Source organism: Elephas maximus, chromosome 21 (assembly GCF_024166365.1).
Source record: "Elephas maximus indicus isolate mEleMax1 chromosome 21, mEleMax1 primary haplotype, whole genome shotgun sequence".
In the NCBI taxonomy this organism is placed as follows: domain Eukaryota; kingdom Metazoa; phylum Chordata; class Mammalia; order Proboscidea; family Elephantidae; genus Elephas; species Elephas maximus.
Window position 1 is genome coordinate 67023496 of NC_064839.1, and position 23250 is coordinate 67046745.

Genomic DNA, 23250 nt, shown 5'->3' on the forward strand with positions numbered 1-23250 from the left:
ATTTAAATGGCTTGAAAATATTTGAAGTTCTCTATTTCTCCTCAGTTTAATTCTCTGGCAAGCACTGTCAATCATTTTATATATATATATATATATATATATATATATATTTAGTCAATTTGTTATTTTTGTAAGCTCTTGATTGTATCCCTCAAGAACATAGAGAATTATCCTGTGCAATTTTGGCTTATGTAAATGATACATGTATATGTTTTGCTGCATGCTGCTCTTAATATTCATTTTCATATTTTTTGAGAACAGTCCACAGAACTTCCGTAGATCCACTTTACTGATTTTAACGGCTGAATGTTACTTTCCATTGTTCTATATCATTTATCCATTCCCCTGTTGATGTATGTTTATGTTGTTTCCAGATCTCAAATTTACAAATAATGTTTAGTCCTCACTCAGGATTTAGGCAATTATTCCCTTATCTCTGAGAATAATTGGAGTGCTGATGGCCAACAGCTTTCACCTGAGGCTTTTTGTCGTCTGAAGAGAGCTGTCTTATCTGAGAACATTTGCTATTCCTGGGATTAACCCCAGCTGCGCATACCTCTAAAGATCTGTCCCAGTTCCAAATCACGTTTCATATCATTCCTCCTGCACAATTCACATTTCTTCCCTTCCTCACTCCTGCTGATCCTGAAATCACTCCCTGATAAATGTTTCTTACCAATATCCCTCTTAGCGTGCTTCTGAGGGAATCCAAACTGCACCAGTAACACAAAAAGTGGTATGAGAAAACTCTAGGAATTGGGTCATCCATTAGCTGCCTATAAAAAGAAAAAAAGACACCCATCTTACAGTCTTGTGGTAGAATCTATAGCCTCTAGCATAGAGTATTGGATTAAAATTTTACTGTGGGTAAACTGTGATGGTATATACTAGTGTAAGCAAATACATGTATGCATGCAATTTATTGGGCATTTTAGAAATACCAGGGAAATAAAGACTATAGAATCTAATAGCCTTTAATTATAAAGACTATAGAATCTAAGGAAACCCTGGTGGGGTAGTGGTTAAGAGCTATAGTTGCTAACTGAAAGATCAGCAGTTCAAATCCACCAAGCACTCCTGGGAAATTCTATGGGACAGTTCTACTCTGTCCTATAGGGTCACTATGAGTTGGAATCAACTCCACGGCAACAATTTCTTTTTTTAATAGAATCTAATGGCTCGTACTTGTTATTAATGATAAATTTTAAAAAAAGACAATAAAAAGATGATGGTAAATAAACACAAATTTATGTCAGAGTGTGAAAACCGGAAAATCCCCTTGATAGCATGTAAATCTTATCTCCTGCCATCAGAGGTCAGAAAAACTTTGGATCAGATTTGATTGAAAGGTAGTGCTACTCCTGAGAAAGTTAAAATCTCAATCCTGAGAGTTCTACTATACCAAAGTCAGAACCCTAATTGGCAAAGGGTGGGATTCTTAGACATGGCATAGGAAAATCTGGATCATTGCACCAAAAAATTGAAGCTTGTCTCTCCATTGAAGTCTAGTGGTCTCATCTTGCTTAAATATGATGCAAACTCCTCTTACTTTTGAGAGAGCAAAGCTTTCCTTCAGGTGTTCTCCCATCACTTCTCTTGTCCACCAGACGAATGACAAGGGTTAATTCACAATATAACATAGTCAGGTAAACTTTGGGTATGCTAAGAAAAAATCAGGGCTATATTCAGATAAGAAACCCTGGTGGTGTAGTGGTTAAGCAGTTCAAGAGGTCAGCAGTTCAAATCCACCAGGAGCTCCTTGGAAACTCTATGGGGCAGTTCTACTGTGTCCTATAGGGTCTCTATGAGCCGGAATCGACTCGACAGCAGTGGGTTTGGTTTTCTGGTTTTTATACTCAGACGTATCTGTGGGATCTTGGCAAAATAACTTGAGAGAGCTAGGAAAACACACATATGGAATCAGAGGCACAACATAAAGTTTGGCAAAGGAGAGTTTATCAATATGAGGACATTTTTCCATGATACAGGATTTGGCATCCTAGCAAGGACTCCAGGATATTGTACTCTCAAAGTCTTAAGATGGCCTCTAGAAACTTCAAGAAAATTATAGTCCATACTATATGAAGTAGAAATGCCAAATCTACCATGCAATATATTGAAGAAGTAAATGAAAGACCCAAAGAAGTGGGCCTGCTACAGTAGGTATAAAAACTCGCCACATGAATGTGGTCCATAAATGGCAACAGAAGACAGGTCTTTTACCAAAGCCATGGGACTGTGCTGGTGATAGGGACACTGGCATCCCTGAGAAGGTTGATGGTGGATACACTCTGTTGGCCATGAGTGGCAGTACGTCACACTGTCACAGATCTGGGCTCTCTGATAGCAAGAAGGATGACAGGATCCTGAAATTAAATAGGGGCCAAGTGGAGGTGCTTATCCATCAGAAGTAAAAAGTGTCCATGATTATCGTAATAAGCTAGGATATGCTGGCATTTCAATCAGGGCATCATGACCTGCAGAGAACAAAAGATATGGTTAATGGAACAGCCCTAGGACAAAATAAATGAGTAGCTGACAAGAATATGGTTCAAAAGAAATCAAGAATGGATAATCAGGTCACTGTGGGCAGCTGCCTAAATAAAATCTCATTATATTTTACCAGTTTCTGGATCTGAGCCAGTTTTCAGACCTGAAACTTATTGCTTATAGAGAGGGCTGGTCCCTTGATGCAGGGACCATGCAATACCACGGCAAAAATATTTGATTATGAGTTCTGAGTCCTTCTGAAAGAGATATGTGGTCTTTTAACTGGGTAATTATACCCCGGGGAAGAGAAATATCCAAACGTTTTGAGGACTATTGGACACAGGGTCCTTGTTGACACTGATACGAGAAGTTCCAAGCATTTTATGGACTTCTGTTGAGTGAGTGTTCATGGGGACTGAGTAATAAATTGAGTCTGTGATCAAGTCTGGGTCACAGTGTGCTCAGTAAGTCTGTAGAGCTCCTGGTGGTGATTTCTCTGGTTCCCAAATTTAAAGTTGCGGTCAGTATACTCCATAAATGGCCAAAACCCCACATTGGTATTTTGCTCTCTGGGTTATGAGCTGTCAGAGGTTAAGGTCAAATGGAAGTCTCTGATACAGCCTCCCGACAGTTCATGAAGAAAATAAATCAAAATCATATCACACTCAGAAGGTATGGCAAAGATTAGTGCCAATTTTAAATAACTAAAAATACCATTAAACCACCAATTAAAAAAATAAAAACACACACACAGAGATAAATTCTGGAGAATGTCAATGGGATACTGCAAATTCAAATAAGCAGTAGTCCCTATTACAGGTGTATTACAGAGGTAGTATCTTTGCTAAAGCAGATTAACAGGCTATTAGACTCATGATGTTTTCTCTGACAGTGAAAATACATCCATTTTTATCCCTATTAGAAAAAAGCATCAGAAAAGATTACATTTACTCTACACAGACAACAATATACATTTGATGGTCTTTCTCCAATGTTATTTAACTCTCCTGTCCCCTGTCCTCAAAAGGAACCTGAAACATCTGGACATTTGGAAGAACAACCCAAGAGTATACTCTAATAATGACATCATATTAATAGGATTAAAAAAACCTATCGCTGTCCAGTCGATTCTGACTCATAAAAACCCTACAGAATACAGTAGAATAGGATGAGATGGGTGAAAAGTAGCAAGTCTGTTGGATTCTTTGGTAAGATACATACAATCCAGAGAGTGAGACAAACCAAGATCAGGTATCACCACATTAATGTGGATTTGAGAGTCCACAGTGTCTGAAATATCCTAGGACATGCCTCAACCAAGGTAAAGACATAATATTGCATCTTGCATGTCTCACTAACAGAGGAAACTCAATATCCAATAGGCCTCTTCAGAGTTTGGAGGAAGCATAGCCACATTTGAGAATACTGTTCCAATCCATATGCCAGACGACACAAAAGCCTACTAGCTTCAAACTGATCCTAGGGAAAGATAGGGCTCTATGAATGGTCCAGGCTGACATGTAAGTGTCTCTGCCACATGGGCCATATGACTTAGAAGATTAAATAGTAGTATTGATATCTGTGGAGGAAAAAATATGCCATGTGAAATTTATGGCAAACATCAATATGAGAATTACAATCTAGGCCTTTAGGGTAAAAAACCAATATTGTGACACGTTCAGTAGACATGTATGTGTTTTTTTTGAGAAACAATTCCTGGCATATTACTCAGCCCTGGAGTATTAAGTGACCTTGTGGTTAGAAGTCTCCATCATAAGCTGGGTTCTATTAGAACAACCAAATAATAAGGTCAGATTTGACCAGCAGCAATCCATTATATGATGGAAGAGATGTGTTTAAGATCAAGCATAAACAAGAGTACAAGGCAAAAGTAAGCTGTATAAATAGGTAATCCAGACCACTACGTAATTTGCCACAGTTACACTGACACTTCACCTTCAGCTAAGTTCCATATGTGAGTGTAATATTAAAGTATACTCTTGCTAAATTCCAGCCCCACTCCAGGGTGACCTTGAAAGAATACAAGGTGAAGTCCTCTCAAAGGGCATTCAAGCAGTATATCTGTTTACCCAATTTGTGTGGAAAAAAAAGAATTGCCAATGGTTAGAACATGGGCAGTAGTAAGTGCCTTGAATAATTCATCAGGGGTATGGAAAAAGAAAAATTGGAAGTTTAGAGACAAGGAGATCAGAAGAAATGGTACGTGGATGGGTCTATGGGAGTGGATACGAAGTACGAGAAAATCTTGTATCTCATGCCAGTGAAAGAAGAGGTACTAAACATCTAAGTAGACAGAATGACAGAAATGTAAGCTATGCATGGTCTTAACAGCACAGATTCCCTTTTTTTTTTTTTAAGGCTAATCTAGCTACTGCCACTGCTGAGAGCCCAACCTGCCAGCAACAAAGACCAATGTGAATTCATCAGTATGGTACCTTCCCCTCAAAGATACCAGTCAGCCACCTGGTGGCAAGCTGACTATACTGTATACACCCTGGAGGGGCAATGGCTCATCTTGACTGGAGTCTACATATATTATAGACATGAGTTTCCCTTTATTGTTTCAAATACTTGTTTATCACACTATGTAACACCTTAAAAGTTCCTTTTTTTCTTTTCCTTTCAGAGTGGGATTCCACATAACATTATATCAAACTATGAGACCCACTTTCCAGAAAAGGGAACATGACAGAGAGTGTCCTAGTTTCTTAGTACTGTTATAACAGGAATACCACAAGTGGGTGGTTTTAGTGAACAGAAATTTATTTTGTCACAGTTTTTTGTTGTGTGTCCCTGAGTCAATTCCAACTCTATATGACGGAGTAAAGCTACTCGATAGGATTCTCTTGTCTGTAATCTGTACAGAAGCAGATCACCAGGTCTTTTCTCCTGTGGAGTTATTAGTTGGGTTCAAAATGTCAACCCTTCAGCTAACAGCCGAGCTCTTAACCATTGTGCTACCAGGGCTGCTTCTCATAGTTTGGGATGCTAGAATTTCGGGTGCCACTCTAGGGAAAGGCTCTCTTTGTCCCATTTGGAGGAAAATCCTTGTCTGAGCTTCTCTATTATTCTTCTTGGAGTTTCTTGGAGATTTCCATATAGTATCTATCTTTCCCCTCATCATGCTTGCTTGACTCTGTGCCTAATATGTTCCTTTTGTATCTCAAAAGTGATTGGGTTAAGACACACTCTACACTCATATGTCCTCATTAACACAACATAGAAAACCCTATCCTCAAATGAAATCACATCCACAGATATAGGATTTAGAATTTACAACACATATATTTGAGGGACACAATTCAATCCATAACAGGGTGCATGCTATTCAATCTACCATTCTCATAACATTTCACAGCACTGACAAGCTATTGGCTGTGTTTAACATGTAGAAGATGCGTTCCTAATAACCTAAGGATGAAAGCAAGATCAGCTCTCTTACCATCAACCTCTGTGAATCTCTTAGGAAAACTGTGCACCTCATCCCTACAAATCTGAGTCCTGTGAGTTTAGTGGTACTGCTTCCTACAGTGGAGTTGCTTCTAACAGGAGTAAGAGCAAGAGTCCCATTAAACCATTAGATAACATAGTTAACATCGATAGTGTTCTCTCCAAATACATGTACAATTACACAATTACAAGTATTTGAACACATAACACATATCAAAAGACCAGCAGACAAGAAGAGTCAAAATCCTGGCAGAGATAATTAACCCTGGTCATCACACAGAGGTAGAGCTGCTATTATATAAGGGAGGTAGGAAGAATACTTTTAGTAACTAGTTGATCCTTGGGGGCATCAACTAGCATCCACTTGCCCTATTTTGACCATAAATGGGCAAGTTCAACAGCCACAGCTTTAGAAGAGCGTAATACCAAAGAGATGAGATTTCTCAAGGTGTTTATGCCACCCCAACGGGTAAGCCACCTATGTTAGTAAATATGCTATCCTGGGGGTGGGGTGTGGGGGATAAGGAATGGATGGTGGAAGGAGTGACAAGGATTCATTAAGATTTCAAGATCTTCTACAGCAGCAGATACTGCCTTTCATTTCATCAATCTTTCTCTTACAACTTGCTTATTACATGAAGTGTCTTAGACTGAGTTCTATAGAGGTACAAAACCAATGAAGCATATATATAATTTATCTCGAGGAAATGGCTCAGGCAGTTGTGGAGGTTGGCAAGTTCCAAATCCATGGGTCAGGCAACAGGCTGGAGGCTTCTTCTGACTCACGCAGTTGCTAGCCCATGAGGTTAATTGAGCCAGCAAATCCCAACATTTGGTTTAGGCAGAAGGCAGCTGGCTCACATCCCAAGAACTGGAGGTGAAAGGATGATGAGTCAGAAGCGAGATTCAGAGATGCAAGCTTTGCCAGAACATCTGTATATACTGGATGCAGGCCATTCTCTTTTCAACTGATTGGCTGCTCACATCAGATCACAAAATGGAACTGCTAAATTACATTGTTACATAACTGACAAACCACTGAGATTCATAGCCAAATCAAGTTGACACACAACCTTAGCAATCACTGTCCACCTATTATCAGCCTAGCACCTACACATGTCCTTAAACCATACACAACCCCTAAACAGACAAGTACAAAGTCATACTTGCACCTAAAATGATACAACTAACATGTGTACAATCAAAAACACTCTTACCTTATTTACATCTTATATTTTCTAATAAGTAATGGAATAATGGACGGAAGAAGACAAAGATATCTGACATACATATAAAAAAAACCTACCACCACAGGATATAATCAATATCATTGTAGTTAAGTGTCTTAATTCAGTTAGGCAATTTCCACTGTCAAACCTAACAACATAAAATAGCAATCACAGCAGTCTTCAAGGATGCTTGGGCTCCCTTTCCAAACTTGTTCCTCACTGTTATGGTAAAAGCTGTGTCCTCTGGGCACTCCATGTGTAGACCTGTGGGTCCAACCTGATAAACCCGCTCTAACGTGCCAATTTCCCTAAGCTTTTTTTTTTTTTTTTGGATACCTTCTTTTACAGTATACCAAGGCAGGTCAGGCATTTCAACTTGATTTAGTGTAGGACATGGCTTAATCCATGCTTCAGTGAACCAACCAAGTAAATTATAAGATCTTTTTGTAAGCTTTTGAGCCAAAACTTTTGAATGAACAATCTGTGCTTAGTAGTCTCATATCAATAAACTCAGATTGATCTAACTTTATGTTCCTTGCACCATTATCCCATACCCTTAATAGCCATTCTCACACATATTCACCAGGATTCTGTTTGTAAATATTAGAAAAATCAAGCAGTTCTTTTGAAGTGTAGTGTAGCTCCTCCTGGGTTACACTTCGTACTTTACCTTTTGGGGCTTACTGGGACTTAAGCCTAGTTATAGGCCTAGAAGCAAAAATGGGTGGTGAAGGTGCTCCTGGGGACATTCAGCAACGTCTTATAGGCATCTCCTTCAGGTGAATACCCCTAGGCAATGCCCCAGAATCCACCCCAGACAGTATCTCAGAAAAAGGTTCTTCAGACACAGATGGGTTAATCTAATCAGGTGAGGTTGGAGATGTTAATGGTTTTACTGGGAGGGGTGGCTTAGGAAACAAAGATGGAGTAATCTCTTTAGGTGTGAGTAAAACAGCTGGTTTTGTTGGAAGGAGTGTTTCAACAGAATTTAGGGGTTCAACGTCCCAAGCTTCCTAATTATCTTTCCATTTGTCCCCACCCCAAGTTTCAGAATCCCATTTCTTCCCAATCAATGCTCTCACTTTAACTTCAGATACCATTTGAGGTTAGAAATTCAGTTGGCATTGTAATTCTGCCACTCTTACAATAAGACTCTGGATTTACTTTTCGGCAATATGAGCTCTGTTACTACAAAAAACAAACCTTTCTTTCAGCGCACAAGTGACAAATTTGAGGTCTTTTACGTGCCACTTGAGCAGTGACTCTGAAGTCCTGTATTTGTCTCTTTCACCACTTTGTCTAGCAAAAGTTGGACCAACAAACCAGCTTCCCTGTATTTCTCATTCTGACAAAATTGTAGAAAAGTATCAAATATCCAATCACCCAGAGCCTTGTCTCTCACAAATATTTGATCCATTTCTGCTATATTTTGTGTATTTCTATTGCTACCTCATGCCATGGATTAACAGTGCTCTCTTTACTATTGAAGGCAGAGTTATTAGAGCTTTTAAGGCTAGTAATACTTGAAAAATCAATTCAGAAAACTCATCCTTATGATTTTGTTCCTCTAGAACCACTCTTGGTACCAAATGTCTTAGACTGGGTTTTCTAGAGGTGCAAAACCAGTAAAGTGTACATGTATATACATATAAAGAGATTTATCTCAAGGAAATAGCTCATGCAATTGTGGAGGCTGGCAAGTCCCAAATCTTTGGGTCAGGCTGGAGTCTTCTTCTGACTCACGTGGCTGCAGGGGCTAATGAACCCAAAATTAGCAGGTCAGATGGAAAGATGCTGGCTCACGATATTGAGGGAACAGGCAAATCCCAAGATCTGCAGGTCAGGCAGAAGGCTGTTGGCTCACATCCCAAGAACCAGAGGAGAGAGAATAACAAGTCAGATACAGAATCCCGAGCTTGCAAGCTTTTCTAGAACACTCTTATATATTTGATGCAGGCCACACTCCCACGGAAACTCTCTTTTCAACTGATTGGCTGTTCACATCAGATAGCAAAATGGAGGATGACTACATCATTATGTAACTGCCAAATTACATCATTACATAATTGCCAAGCTACTGAGAATCATGCCCCAGACAAGATGACACACCCTTAACCATAACAGGAAGTAAATAGATACAGACCTCTACAATTAAATTACTTATTCCCTCAGTATTGTTGGTAGCTGACAGCTCTCAGATATGCTTCTCTCCCAGGACTTGCCCCTCACTAAATATACCTTCTTTATTTAAATTCTGAGCACTTCTTCAAATTGAACCCGAATGCTGATCCCAAGACTGCTCCCCAATCAAGATCTTGTTTGCAAAGCTCCATGCAGTCTTCTTTCTGGGAAACTCAAACTTTAATGGACAAGGTAAATTTTCCTAATTCAATATTATTTTTTTCCTGTATAAACACAAGCTTCAAAAACACCAAAATATTTTCACACATTCTCTCCAAGTACACATACTAATACATAATTACTTGTTCTTGCACACATAACACATTTCAAATTGATTATTCTTAATTTTCACAAAATACAAACAGATAATTTTTGTTTTCAGATTTTAAAAAATATTTCTACAGAGGATTTAATAATTTCTTTTCAGTTTTTTAAAAATATATGTGGGGGGATTTGATAAGCATTGATTTAAGGAAAAAAAATTTTTTTTTTTACTATCTTATTGAATAATGTCTTATTAATGAAATACAAGAGCTTACTTTTTTGTATTTAGTAATGAATTTGCAAGGTATTGTACTGATTATATTATTATTTGCTAGGATCATTTAGTTGCATAAACAGCTTTGTAGATTAAAATATGTAAGAAAACTAAAATAGATGAAGAAATAAGTTCAAAGAATTGAGTGAATCATAATTACACATTAAGTGAATGAATATTTAGAAATTAGAAAAAATATGGACTTATGTGTTTACACAAAGATAATCAAAAATTTTGGTTTGTTTTGTTTTTGCAAAATTTACCACATTCTGAAATCCGAAATCTGAATGCATATATACATATATTTATATATACATGTGTACACACACACACACACACACACACACACACACATATTATAACCAAAACCAAACCCATTGCCTCTTTGTCAATTCCAGCTCATAGTGACCCTATAGGACACGGTAGAACTGCCTATACAGTTTCCAAGGAATGGCTGGTAGATTCAAACAGCTGACCTCTTGGTTAGCAGCCATGTTCTTAAATACTGTGACACCAGGGCTCCCATATATTGTGTGTGTGTGTGTAACCAATTTGGTCAAAATCTGATCTGAAGGTTCTGAGTTGTGAACCCTGACCTGAAAATATATGAGGTTATTTGTAGTCTGTAGTTATCCTACTTGATTTTCTTATTCGCAGTTTCCTGTGGAAATAGTAAAACATACTTCATGGTGGAGTTCTACCCCTAAACTTGCTGGTCGTGTTATAAATGCCCTATATTATCTTTCTAGATTCTGAAAATTTCTGAATTCCAAAACACACCTGATAAGATGTTGTAGAGTTGCAATGATTATATTCAAAATATAATGGAACTCATGAATTATTTTCACTTATTATCTTGAAAATAGTAGCAAAACTTGGATTCCCTTGTGGATGTGTTTTCATTTGCAACAATTTTTTATCTAATCACTAAAACAAGGACTTTAGCCTAAAAATGTTTTGAAACAATGATAGAATAAAAGTAATTTGGCCATTATATAATTGATTTTAATATATACAAATTATGTGAAATATATAATGATTTAGAAAGGCAGACAAAAGAAAAGACAGAATAAAATGATTTCAATTACTAAGGACAAAAGTTGCCCAAAATTCTATAGCCTATAAACAAATTTATCCTAAATGATTTTGTAACCTGACCCTACGAATGCCAGTACATTTCCATTAGTCCTTAAGCTAGGCCAAGCCAGATTTGGCCCACTCTGCTTGCGCAGAAGGGCCAGCTGTGACCACTATCAACCTCAACAGAGGACTCAGTGACTGAAGGAATGAATCAGAAGGAAAATCTTCCTCTGGGCCCTATTCTGAAGTGAGAGGTCCAAAAAGAACCAGGTCCTGTTTCCTGGTTGCCTTCTAGAAATTTTCCTCCCCAGTACACCTGTGTGGTCCTCATCTTGCTGCCCAAATCACGTATAAGCCCTGCTTACCCAGCTCAGGTAGTCAGATCTGAGGAACTTCCTCTCAACTCCTTGCTCTGCACATTGCAATAAAGTTCCTTTCTCTTCCTCAAAGACTGGTTTTCAGTCACTGGCAAGTCTGAGCACCCTGGACGAGGTCCTACCTTTCCAGGTTCAGTAACAATTTCATATGTATAATCAAACATAAATGGAAAAATCATTGTTTTCAGTTGAAAGTCGTTATTTTTACCCAGCCACTGACTTGATATTTATTATTAATCCATGCTACTTGCATTCTGTTTTGTCATTTACCTGTTCTCTCTAAATCTCTCCTTTCACACAGTCTACAATTTTAAAATTTTGATTTAATTGTTCACCTGGTAAATAATTGTTCTTTCCCATAACTCTGTGTTTGCATAATGAAAGGTTCTATCAAGAAGTTCAAGCTTATGCCGATCTCCAACTCATGGGTGATCTCTTATGTTTCAGAATAGAACTCTGCTCCATAAGATTTTCAATGGCTATGATCTTTTGGAAATAGATCTCCAGGGCTTTCTTCTGAAATGCCTCTGGGTAAATTTGAACAGCCAACCTTTCAGTTAGTAGCTATGTGCTTAACTGTTACATTCATATTCACAAACGCACACAAACATACAAGAGGAAAATATTGATAAATTGGATCTCATTAAAATGAAGAATTTTGTTCCTCAAAAGATACCATTGAGAGAGAAAAAATGCAAGAACGGGGAAAAAAAGGATAAAAAAATTGAAATACATAATATTAACCAGGAATAGTCCAGAATATACAAATACGATTATAAATGATCCAGTAACATGAAAATGCACTTCAAAGAAGAATATTCGAATAGCTAATATATTTCAGAAATAGTGCTCAAACTCATTAGCTATCAGAGAAAAGCAAATTAAAGCCACAATGATATTTCACTACATATTCAATAAAGATATGAAAATTAAATATGCTGACAAAGCACAATGTCAGTAAGGATGTGGAACAAGTAGGACCCCCACAAACTGTTGGCAGGGAGTAAATATGTAAAGCTTTTTTGAAAACATTTTGGTAGCATTTACTGAAGATGAAATGAGCTTACCCTATGGAGCAGCAATATTAATTCTAGGAATGAACTCAATAGAAATCTGTAAACATATACATCAAATGAGTCATAAGGGTGTTTCTAATAGCATTATTAGTAACAGACAAAAATTAGAAACAATTAAAATATTCTTCAACAGAAGAGTGAATATATGTATTTTGTAACGTATATTAATACAAATATTGTAATTTTATTATGTTGTTGTTGTTGTTAGGTGCCGTTGAGTCAGTTCTGATTCATAGCGACCCTATGCACAACAGAATGAAACACTGCCCGGTCCTGAGCCATTTTTATAATCATTATGCTTGAACTCATTGTTGCAGCCACTGTGTCAATCCACCTCGTTGAAGGTCTTCCTCTTTTCTGCTGACCCTGTACTCTGCCAAGCATGATGTCTTTCTCCAGGGACTGATCCCTTCTGACAACATGTCCAAAGTATGTAAGACACAGTCTTGCCATCCTTGCCTCTAAGGAGGATTCTGGCCGCACTTCTTCCAAGACAAAGTTGTTCGTTCTTTTGGCCGTCCATGGTGTATTCAATATTCTTCCCCAACACCACAATTCAAAGGCATCAATTCTTCTTCAGTCTTCCTTATTCATTGTCCAGCTTGCACACGCATATGATGTGATTGAAAATACCATGGCTTGGATCAGGCGCACCTTAGTCTTCAGGGTGACATATTTGCTCTTCAACACTTTGAGGAGGTCCTTCACAGCAGATTTGCCCAATGCAATGTGTCTTTCGATTTCTTGACTGCTGCTTCCATAGCTGTTGATTGTGGATCCAAGTAAAATGAAATCCTTGAACACTTCAATCTTTTCTCCATTTATCATGTTGCTCATTGGTCCAGTTTTCATAATACAATTATAATTGTGTTATAATTCTAATTGATTAATGATTAATACCATAACTAAATATTAATATTAGTGCAATAGCACATCATGCAGAAAGAAAAACTATATACAATCAAAACATGAAGCACTGAAACAAAATATGCAACAAAAGAAGACAGAAACTGAAAAGTAAATAGCAGGCTATTTTATTTATATAACATTAAAAAAGTGGTAAATAAATTATGGTATCAGTACACAGAATGATGGTTGTCTTAGGTTGGGTTCTCTAGAGAAGCAAAACCAACTAGTAAAGCCTATAAATATATTCAAATTTATATACATGTATAAATATATTCAAGAATACAGATCTAAGCATGAGTGCGTTAGAAAGAAATATGGACTACGTAGAGACTCAAATTGAACCAGAAGTAAAAAAAGAAGAGAAATCTAAAATGAAAAATGAGATTAAAAGCAGATAAGACATTGCAGATGAAAAGATTAGTGAACCTGAAGACAGAGTGGTAAAAACTATCCAAATTGACATGTAGTAGGAATAAAACCTGAAAGAAATGTAACAATCAATCGTCTGTGGGAAAAAAATTATGCAAGAAGAGTTCCCAAGTAGGAGGAGGTACAACAAAATCTTTTAAGAAATCATGGTTTATTTCTTAGTTGGTGGGAACTATGAAAAAAACCTGTTGCTGTGGAGTCTATTCCGACTCATAGCAACCCTATAGGACAGAGTACAACTGCCCCATAGAGTTTCCAAGGTGCGCCTGGCAGTTTTGAACTGCCAACCCTTTGCTTAGCAGGGGTAGTACTTAAACACTATGCCACCAGGGTTTCCGGTGGGAACTACACACCCATGGAAACCCTGGTGAAGTAACGGTTAAAAGTTCGGCTGCTAACCAAAAGGTCGACAGTTCAAGTCCACTAGGCCCTCCCCGGAAACCCTATGAGGCAGTTCTACTCTGTCCTATAGGGTTGCTATGAGTTGGAATTTACTCAATGGCAATGGATTTTATTTATTTTTAAATACAACCACAGATACAAGAATACTGACAAAGACGAAGCATAAGAAATATGAAGATCATTACACCAAAGCACATTTTAGATTGTTTAATACCAGAGATGAAGAGGAAAATCTTTAAAGCAACCAGAGAAGAAAAGGCACGTTACTTAAATAATAATAAACATAAAAACAGCAGACTTCTGAAAAGGGTTTCTAATAACAATGGAAGGCCCTCAGCAAAGCCAAAATAGCTGGCAACTGGGCTCTCAACAGTTAATCCAAATCACTGAGTAAGCCAGGAAGAGACACAGAAAATAAAGTAGTGCATGTGCTTAGAATGTCCTAGAAAGCATGTGATGTAAATGCGATGTCCTCAGAAAGAATGTTTTACACAGATGGTCTTCTGGAAAAAGAGAAGATTAATTGATATGAAGAATGCTTTTTAAAACATTTGTGAGATTAGCCATGCCTAACTTTGTGTATAAAAACTCAGCTTTGCCTCCAGAAAGATGGAGCATTTTGGAAATTCTTCCTGAATGCTGCCCAATTCAAATTGTTATATTCACTCAATAAAACTCTTTATTTTTCCTTCCAGTAGACTCAGAGACTTTATTTTTTGACACTTCTTTTTAAAAACAAGTCTAGCCAGAAGATAGTGGGTCAGTATTTTAAAATACTGGGGGGGGGGTGGGAGTCTGGGGGAGCTATTCTATAGCCAGTTAAAATATCTTTCAAAAATGAGGATAAAGATACGTTATTTTCAGTTATATTAAAGCTGAAAGAATTCATTGATCTCAAGCCTGCCCTCCAAGAAATGTTTAATAAGTGTTTTGGGCACAAGGAAAATTGTACCAGATGGAAATCTGAATATACACAAAGGAATAAAAAGCATCATAAATAGTGAATATATGGATAAATACAAAATATTTTTATAATTTAAAAAAAACTCTTTAAAAAGTATTTTTTTAAAAAAAAACAAAAATAAGCATATAGTGTGGGGTTTATAACATTTTTTAAAAAAAGGTAGAAGGGGAAAATATGTTAAGAATCACACAAAGGACAGGTGGGGGGAATAGAAGTATATTTTATAAAGTTTTTATATTATATGTTGAGTGACACATATATATATTAAAAAAAATACCATTTGAAGGTAGGCTGCCATAAGTTAAAAATATACTCTATAACACGGCAATGAAAAGAGTAAGGGAAAGTGGCTTAAATAATAAGCCCACAATGGAGGAAAAAAAGAATCATTAAAAAGAAAAAAAAAATCAAAAAAGGGAAAAAAAAAAAAAGAGAGAGAGAGAAAGAATGGATAAGACAAATAGGAAATAAAATACTATGATGATAAATTTAAACCTAAATACACAAAAGTCAATTTAAATATAAATGGCTTAAACACTTCAAACAAAGGCAAGAAATATCAGATTGGATAAAAAAGCAAGACCCAGTTATATGCTGCCCTCAACTACTATAAATCCATGGACAAATATAAGTTTAAAAACATAAAATGGTGGAAATAGAACAATCAAAAAAAATCTGGACCATGTAGATTCCAGAGGAAAAGATGTTACCAAGGATAAAAAGGGTTGTGTCATAATGATAAGATGGTCATATAATCGAGAGACTATCACTGCTAAATGCTTATGAACTTAATAACAGAACTTAAAAATATATGAAGATAGACTGATAAAAGTACCAAGAGAAGTAACAAAACAACAATTATCCTATGAAAAGCAAATGTCAGAACAATATTAATAATATAGTTAACATCGAACATGTTTAATATTGTTCTGGCATTTTATATATATATATATAAAACACGCTATCTATATATATTGCTTCTTTAATACTGTTCTGGCATTTAATATAGGTATATATAAAATAAACCTGCTATCATCTACCTATCTATCACCTATCTATCTATCATCTATCTATCAATCTATCTATCTATCATCTAGCTATCGATCTATCTATCGATCTATCTATCGATCTATCTATCGATCTATCTATCGATCTATCATATATCTATCTATGTTCTGGCATTTGCTTCTCAAGGAACAATTGTTGTTTTGTTATTTCTCTTTGTACACTTATATATTTAGGGGAAATTTCTATGTAGAAAAAAATGAGTAGGTAGCCAGAGAAGGCTGGAAAAACCATGAGAGCATTCTACCTCTAACGTGGGGTGTGGAGAATGGGGGTAAAGATTGAAGAAAGCAGCGTAGACTGCCATACAGTCTAAAGAAGATTCAGCCAGACAACAGAGGAGTCCCATATCCTCCTGAAATGGGACTGTTTTAGTACCCTTGCCACTCTCAGTCACTAGTTAGGGCATGGAAATGTGGGGATTAATTCCATAGCTGATAACATAGGGCCCTTGGTCAATTAAGCTCCCTGACGTTGGAGGTTTGAGAGTGATTTTCTCATGGTCACCACAGTCCATCTCCTGTGTCATATAGGTCTACTTATCCAAACAGGTTCAGTGGCTTAGTGCAACAACTTTGTTCTCATTATGCATCTTTCTTCCTCAGGTAAAATCACAAGAGGGAGGTTAGTGGAATACACTACAACCCTCTCACTGAAGTTGATTTTGAGGACTCTCCCTTTTTCTCTCCCACTAATTATTCCAAATTTCTGCTCAATCTCAGCTACTACTTCAGCATGTTTTGGTAGATTACCTTATTTTTATTCAGAGGACATGAACCCTTGATAATTATACCCTTCTCAATCTGTTGAAGCTACTCATGTTCATTTATGTTTACTATGAGACAAGGGATTGCCATACTGTACCCAAAAGAACCTCTTGGACTTTATAAGTGCTCCTCCTTACCTCCACTATTTAAAAGAAGCCTCTACAACCCAACCACATGAGCCATTTCCTTAATATAAATCTCTCTATATATATTTATAAGCATTACTGGTTTTGCTTCTCTAGAGAGCCCAGCCTAAGACAGGGTGTCAATATGGGATGCAAAAATCTTAAGAGTTCATACCCACTCCCATATGTCTATCACAGGTCTCTAACTGAGACACCCTTGTCTTTAACCTTTCAATCCTTTTTCTATCAGGACTATATGGTCAGTCCACTGGTCACTATCTAGGAATCTGTTTTTATGTTTACCATGGAACATTTATTCTTCCACACAAGAGGATAACCTGGTACACTGCTCATAGCCCCATGTACTGGAAAATTTTTCTCTCTCCACTGTCTTTCAAGGCTTCTCTTGAGTGTGGCTGTAATATAGCTGTCATTCACTTTCAAGTTGCACCTATGTTCTGAGCCAACCTATTTATAAATTAAACTCAGTCTTTTCATCTATACCCACCCACTGCTGTTGAGTCGATTCCGACTCATAGCAACCCTATAGGACAGAGTAGAACTGCCCCACAAAGTTTCCAAGGAGCTCCTCGTGGATTTGAATTGCCGACCTCTTGGTTAGCAGCCTATTATTACTATAGTTGCATACCAAGTAGGGGCACTTGTGAAACTGTAGTGGGTGACACGGGAATGTGAAAAACCTGCTGAAACAACTTGTGCTTTCCAGTCCTACTCAGATTTGAATTTGCATGTGACATTTTTATCTTACTGTGGATTGCTACCGATTCCACAAGACTATGATTTGACGAGTCTGACATAACTTAACATATAACGGAAAGTTCCTGAAGAATGGCTATTTGGTGTTCTATGGTCAAATATTCTCCTTCTACAAGGGCCCGGTAACATACCAAGAGCTCTTTCTCAGAAGATATACAAATGTTACAGATTGTATAAACTCGCTCCAGAACCCCAGGCATATATATGCATTGTGATTCTCTTACTGGAGCTTGTCATAAATTCAATTATGTTCCGTCTTCTCCCCATTGACACTTCTACCACCACAGGGCCTGCTAGAATGGAAGGCCCAAGTGTCAGGGCTAAATATACCCTGACTTAGAACTGTTGCAGAGCCCTAATCTGCTCTGGGCACACTCAAACTTGGCAACATTTCATATAATCCCAGTATATAAGCCGGAGCAGTGACCCCAGGTGTGGAATGTAATGCCTCCTAACCAAAGATGGCTAAGAGGTGCAGCTTTTTCCTTTTTTCCAGTAAGAGGTATAAGTTGCAACATTTTTTCTTTAACTTTGGATTGGATATTCCAGTAAGACCTTGAGTAGTAGGCACCTAAAATCTTAAAGGGAGCAGCTAGTCATTGTACAGCCACTTATCTGTCAGTTTGTCATACTGTGCTGGCTTGCATGTTTCTGTGATGCTGGAAGCTACGCTACTGGTATTAAATACTATCAGGGTCACACAGGCAGACAGGTTTCAGTAGAGCTTCCAGACTAAGACAAAGAGAAGGATCTAATATTCATATGTCTACAAGGAAGACCAGTTAGTAAGATTATTATTCAAATTTATGCACCAACCATGAATGCTAAAGATGAAGAAATTGAAGATTTTTACTAACTTCTGCAGTCTGAAATTGATCAAACATGCAAGCAAACTGCATTGATAATTACTGGTGATCGGAATGCAAAAGCTGGAAACAAAGAGGTATCCATAGTTGCAAAATATGGCCTTGGTGATAGAAACAACTTAAGAGATCGTATGATAGAATTTTACAAGACCAATGATTTACTCATTGCAAATAACCTTTTCAACAACATGAACGGTGACTATACATGTGAACCTTGCTAGTTGAAATACACAAGAATCAAACTGACTACATTTGTGGAAAGAGACAATGGAAAAGCTCAATATCATCGGTCAGAACAAGGCCAGGGGCCAATCGCAGAACAGATCATCAATTGCTCATATACAAGCTCAAGTTGAAAATGAAAAAAATTAAAACAATTCCACAAGAGCCAAAATACAACTTTGAGAATATCCCACTTGAATTTAGAGCCATCTCAAGAATAGATTTGACGCATTAAATACTAATGACCGAAGACCAGACAACTTGTGGAATGACATCCAGGACATCATACATAAAGAAAGCAAAAGGTCATTAAAAAGACAGGAAAGAAGGAAAAGACCAAAACTGAATAAACAAGCAACTCCATGATAAACAGGGAAAAGAACGAAGTTGTCAAGGATTTCATTTTACTTGGATCCACAATCAACTCCCTTGGAAGCAGCAGTTAAGAAATCAAGTGACACATTACATTGGGCAAATCTGCTGCAAAAGACCTCTTTAAAGTGCTAAAAAACAAAGCTCTCACTTTGAGGACTAAACTGTGCCTGATCCAAGCTGTGGTATTTTCAATCACGTTCATACACATGTGAAAACTGAACACTGAATAAGGAAGACCAAGAAAAATTGATGCCTTTGAATTATGGCCTTTGTGAAGAATATTAAATATACGGTGGACTGCTAGAAGAATGAACAAGTCTGTGTTGGAAGAAATATAGGCAGAGTGCTCCTTGGAAGCAAGGATGGAGATTCTTCATCTCAGGTACTTTGGACATGTTATCAGGAGACACCAGACCTTGGAAAAGGACATCATGCTTGGTAAGATACAGAGTCAGCAAAAACGAGGAAGTCCCTCAACAAGATGGAATGACACAGTGGCTGCAAAAATGGGCTCAAACATAGCAACAATTGTGAGGTTGGCACAGGACTGGACAGAGTTTCATTCTGTTGTATGTGGGGACTCTATGAGTCAGAGCTGATTCAATGACACCTAAACAAGTCATTGTATCTTTGTACAACTTACCTGGTACCATCTGGAGTTCATGCATCTTACCAAGGATTTGAGCATGTTAGCCACCTTGGCTCATCCAGTCTAAACAGCTGATATCATCAATGTAAAGGATCAGTGCATGTTCTCTGACAATTCCAGGCTTTTCAGATTTATTTGGACTAAATTATGCCTAAGAGTGAAAGGGGCATTGGTGACGCAGTTGTTAAGTGTTTGGCTATTAACTGAAAGGTTGATGGTTCGAACCCACCAGTAGCTCTGCTGGAGATCAACTCTCGTAAAGAATAGAGTCTAGAAAACCATATGGAGTAGTTCTACTCTGTCCTATAGGATCTTTATGAGTCAGAATAGACTCTATGGGATCTAACATCAATAATGACAAAAACAACATGGCCAAGAGCCAAGAGTTAACATAATCCTGAGGCAAAATTCAAATGAATATTGTTGTCTGTCCCATATAGATAAAAATTGCTTCTGCTCCTCTTTTCCATTGGAATGAAAAAGAACACATTCATCAATTCAATGAATACTATATGTGTGAGGCTTTATTAATCAGCTCTAGCAATAACACTGTGTCTGGCGTAGCAGCTGCAATCAGGATTACAAATTTGTTAGGTCTGCAGTAAACTACAGCAGTTTTTCAGAATCCATTCGGTTATTGCAGGGAATAGACTAACTTATTAACTGGGACAAATTAGGGACAACCACACATGCACCTTTTAGTTCTGTGATGACAGCACTGATTTCTTTCATCTTCTTCCCCAACCAGGACATGATATTAATTTTTATTTACTATCTAGTTTGGGGAGTGGGAGGAGGAGGAGGTGGTTTTAAAGTTTTCTGTTTGGTCTTAGAAAATCTTCAATCTATGTCCTTAAAATGTCTGTCTATTTCCCTTTCTTCAGGGTATAGTCACCCAAGTAAATGGTTATACATCCGTTTCAAAAACAATTCAGGGAATTTCACAATATGTGCTTGCCATGGTGTTGAAGGTTCTTCCTTCTAGAGACCCATTCCCTCTTCGGTAAATGGGTTCAGGATCTAAAAATTTTCTCAGTTCTGTGACCTGAGCAGGAGTCATAACTTTTTATCTGGGCAATTATCCTCAGCTTTCTGATACTCCAATATTTTTGCCATTTTTGTTATAGATGTTAAGAAGCACCCTTGTTCCTGCCCATCTATTTTGTTCCTAGGAACTTCCCTATGGGTCTAATTTCTTTGGCTCCACTTTCAACCTTGTCATTCATTAAAGTAACTGTGGCCTCCAGGCTTCCAGCAACTGGCAATCAAGGATCCTCACATAGCCTCTATTATTTCAGGTCTGGGATTGGGGGGATAAGGAGCCTCTTTATCCCAATAGATGTAAATAAGCCTAGCTCTGTAACAACGTGTATTTCTGCCATCCTTGGGTTACAGACTAGAGACGCTAAAGAATTTCTTGGTGATCCTCTTGCCTCTCCTACTTGCACACTCCTGATGACATTGGTGGAATCATGTGTCCTCTGAGCGCTTTCAAGGCACCCAAACCTCTGATGAACTTTATATATTATACCCATTCCAGGATGCCCACTTTGTTCAGCCTTTTTATCCTTCCTCTATCATCTCCTAGGACAACTCAGGCTCTCCCATAATTTCACACGGGTTTCACCACATCAAAGGTCTTTATGTACTACAGATTATTAAGTGAGCACAAGTAAGCCTGAGAGTACCTTGCTTATTGGGTTATTCAACTCCCCTCTTATCATAAGGCTTCGAATAGTTACTGCAACAATAAGTTTTCCCTTGGTGTTCTTACTAGGGTGTTAAATCCTGTATCCCCTGAATTGCTCTCAAATCAATATATTCTTTTTAATACAGTCTTTATTCCAGTCTCTTTTATCATACACACTCAAAAACCAATCCTAAAACTAATTCTCCAACGACTATCAGTATATTCTGGCTAATTAATACAATTCTTTAAGTGTATAGTCTATTTCCTCCTTTGTCAGGCACAACTTATTATGCTGGGACCTAACCCTGGTGGCGTAGTAGCCAAGAGCTATGGCTGCTAACCAAGAGGTAGGCAGTTTGAATCCACCAGGCGCCACTTGAAAAACGTACAGGGCAGTTCTACTCTGTCCTATAGGGTCACTAAGAGTCAGAATAGACTTGACGGCAATGGATTTGAGTTTTTTTTTGGGGGGGGAGTTAATCCTAGTTATTAAGCTAACAGCCAGGAAAGTAGGTGGGGCAGATCTTGAGGGATCGAATGTTGCTTTGTCAGAGAGATTTCAGCACCTTCCAGTTCCAGTGGAAGGGCCAGCTTTTTCTAGGGAAGGATGGGACATTCTTAGGGTCATCCCTCCAGGTGTCTCCATCCTATATTTCAGAATCCCGAGCTTTCCCCACTAGGGCCTGGGCACACGTAATAGACCTGCAATGGCTGAGCATAACTAGCACGCACTTAACAGACTTCCTGTGGTGAGCATTCAAAATTATCTGCAAATTTGCAATTCTAACATGTAGATCTTCTACCTGCTACTATGCCCTATCTGCCTGTCCTCTACAAAAACAAGGACCTCTTTGTAAGCTATTACTTAGAGGTTTTCTGACATTCATACTTAGCCATGAAGTGCTTATTAAGAGTTCTTTCATTATGCTTCTGCGTGCTGTCAATGCAAATTAGCAGTAACCACCTAACTTCACTATCTTTGTAGACATTATTCCCCCATATTGTTAAAATTCCTGTGTTATTGCTCCTGTCAAATCATTCTCTTCTACCAGCATATATTCACAGGCTATGACTGATGAGATATTTTGCAGTTGAGCTACCACCCCGTGCCAGAGAATATCCACCCTCTGCTGATCAACCAGGATAGCATCTTCTTCACTTCCCAGAATTTTGGAGTCAATCCAAAATTCCCATCATATCACTTTTTTTCTTGGACCATTTTTGGTACCACTTTGCCAGTCTGGGTTCTCCAAGAAGCAGAGTCCAAGATGAGACTAAGCATGCAAAAAATTTGTTAGAAAACCTCTTGTGAAAGAAAGGAGAGAAGGCAGGGAGAGCCATCAGACGTGGGTGGATTAACCAGCAAGCTTATTTACTAATCTGTAGTGCACAATTTCACATGAGTTTCACCACACCAAAGATGTTCATGCACTACAGATCAGTAAGTAAGTAAGCACAAGTAAGGCCATGCATACCTTGCTTATTGGGTAATCCATCCCTGCCATTACGACGTGGTGCAAATCTAAATTTGAGTGAATGAAAGATGGCAGAAGGGTTGGGCGAAAGCA

At 37.8% G+C, this 23250-nt stretch overlaps 1 non-coding gene across 1 annotated transcript; it reads left to right on the forward strand.

The window, feature by feature from the left end:
* Positions 1-10383: 10383 nt before the first annotated feature.
* LOC126065230 (small nucleolar RNA U6-53/MBII-28) lies at positions 10384-10486 on the forward strand. The gene has a single exon (XR_007514776.1). It is a non-coding gene; the product is annotated as a small nucleolar RNA U6-53/MBII-28 (small nucleolar RNA).
* Positions 10487-23250: the final 12764 nt, after the last annotated feature.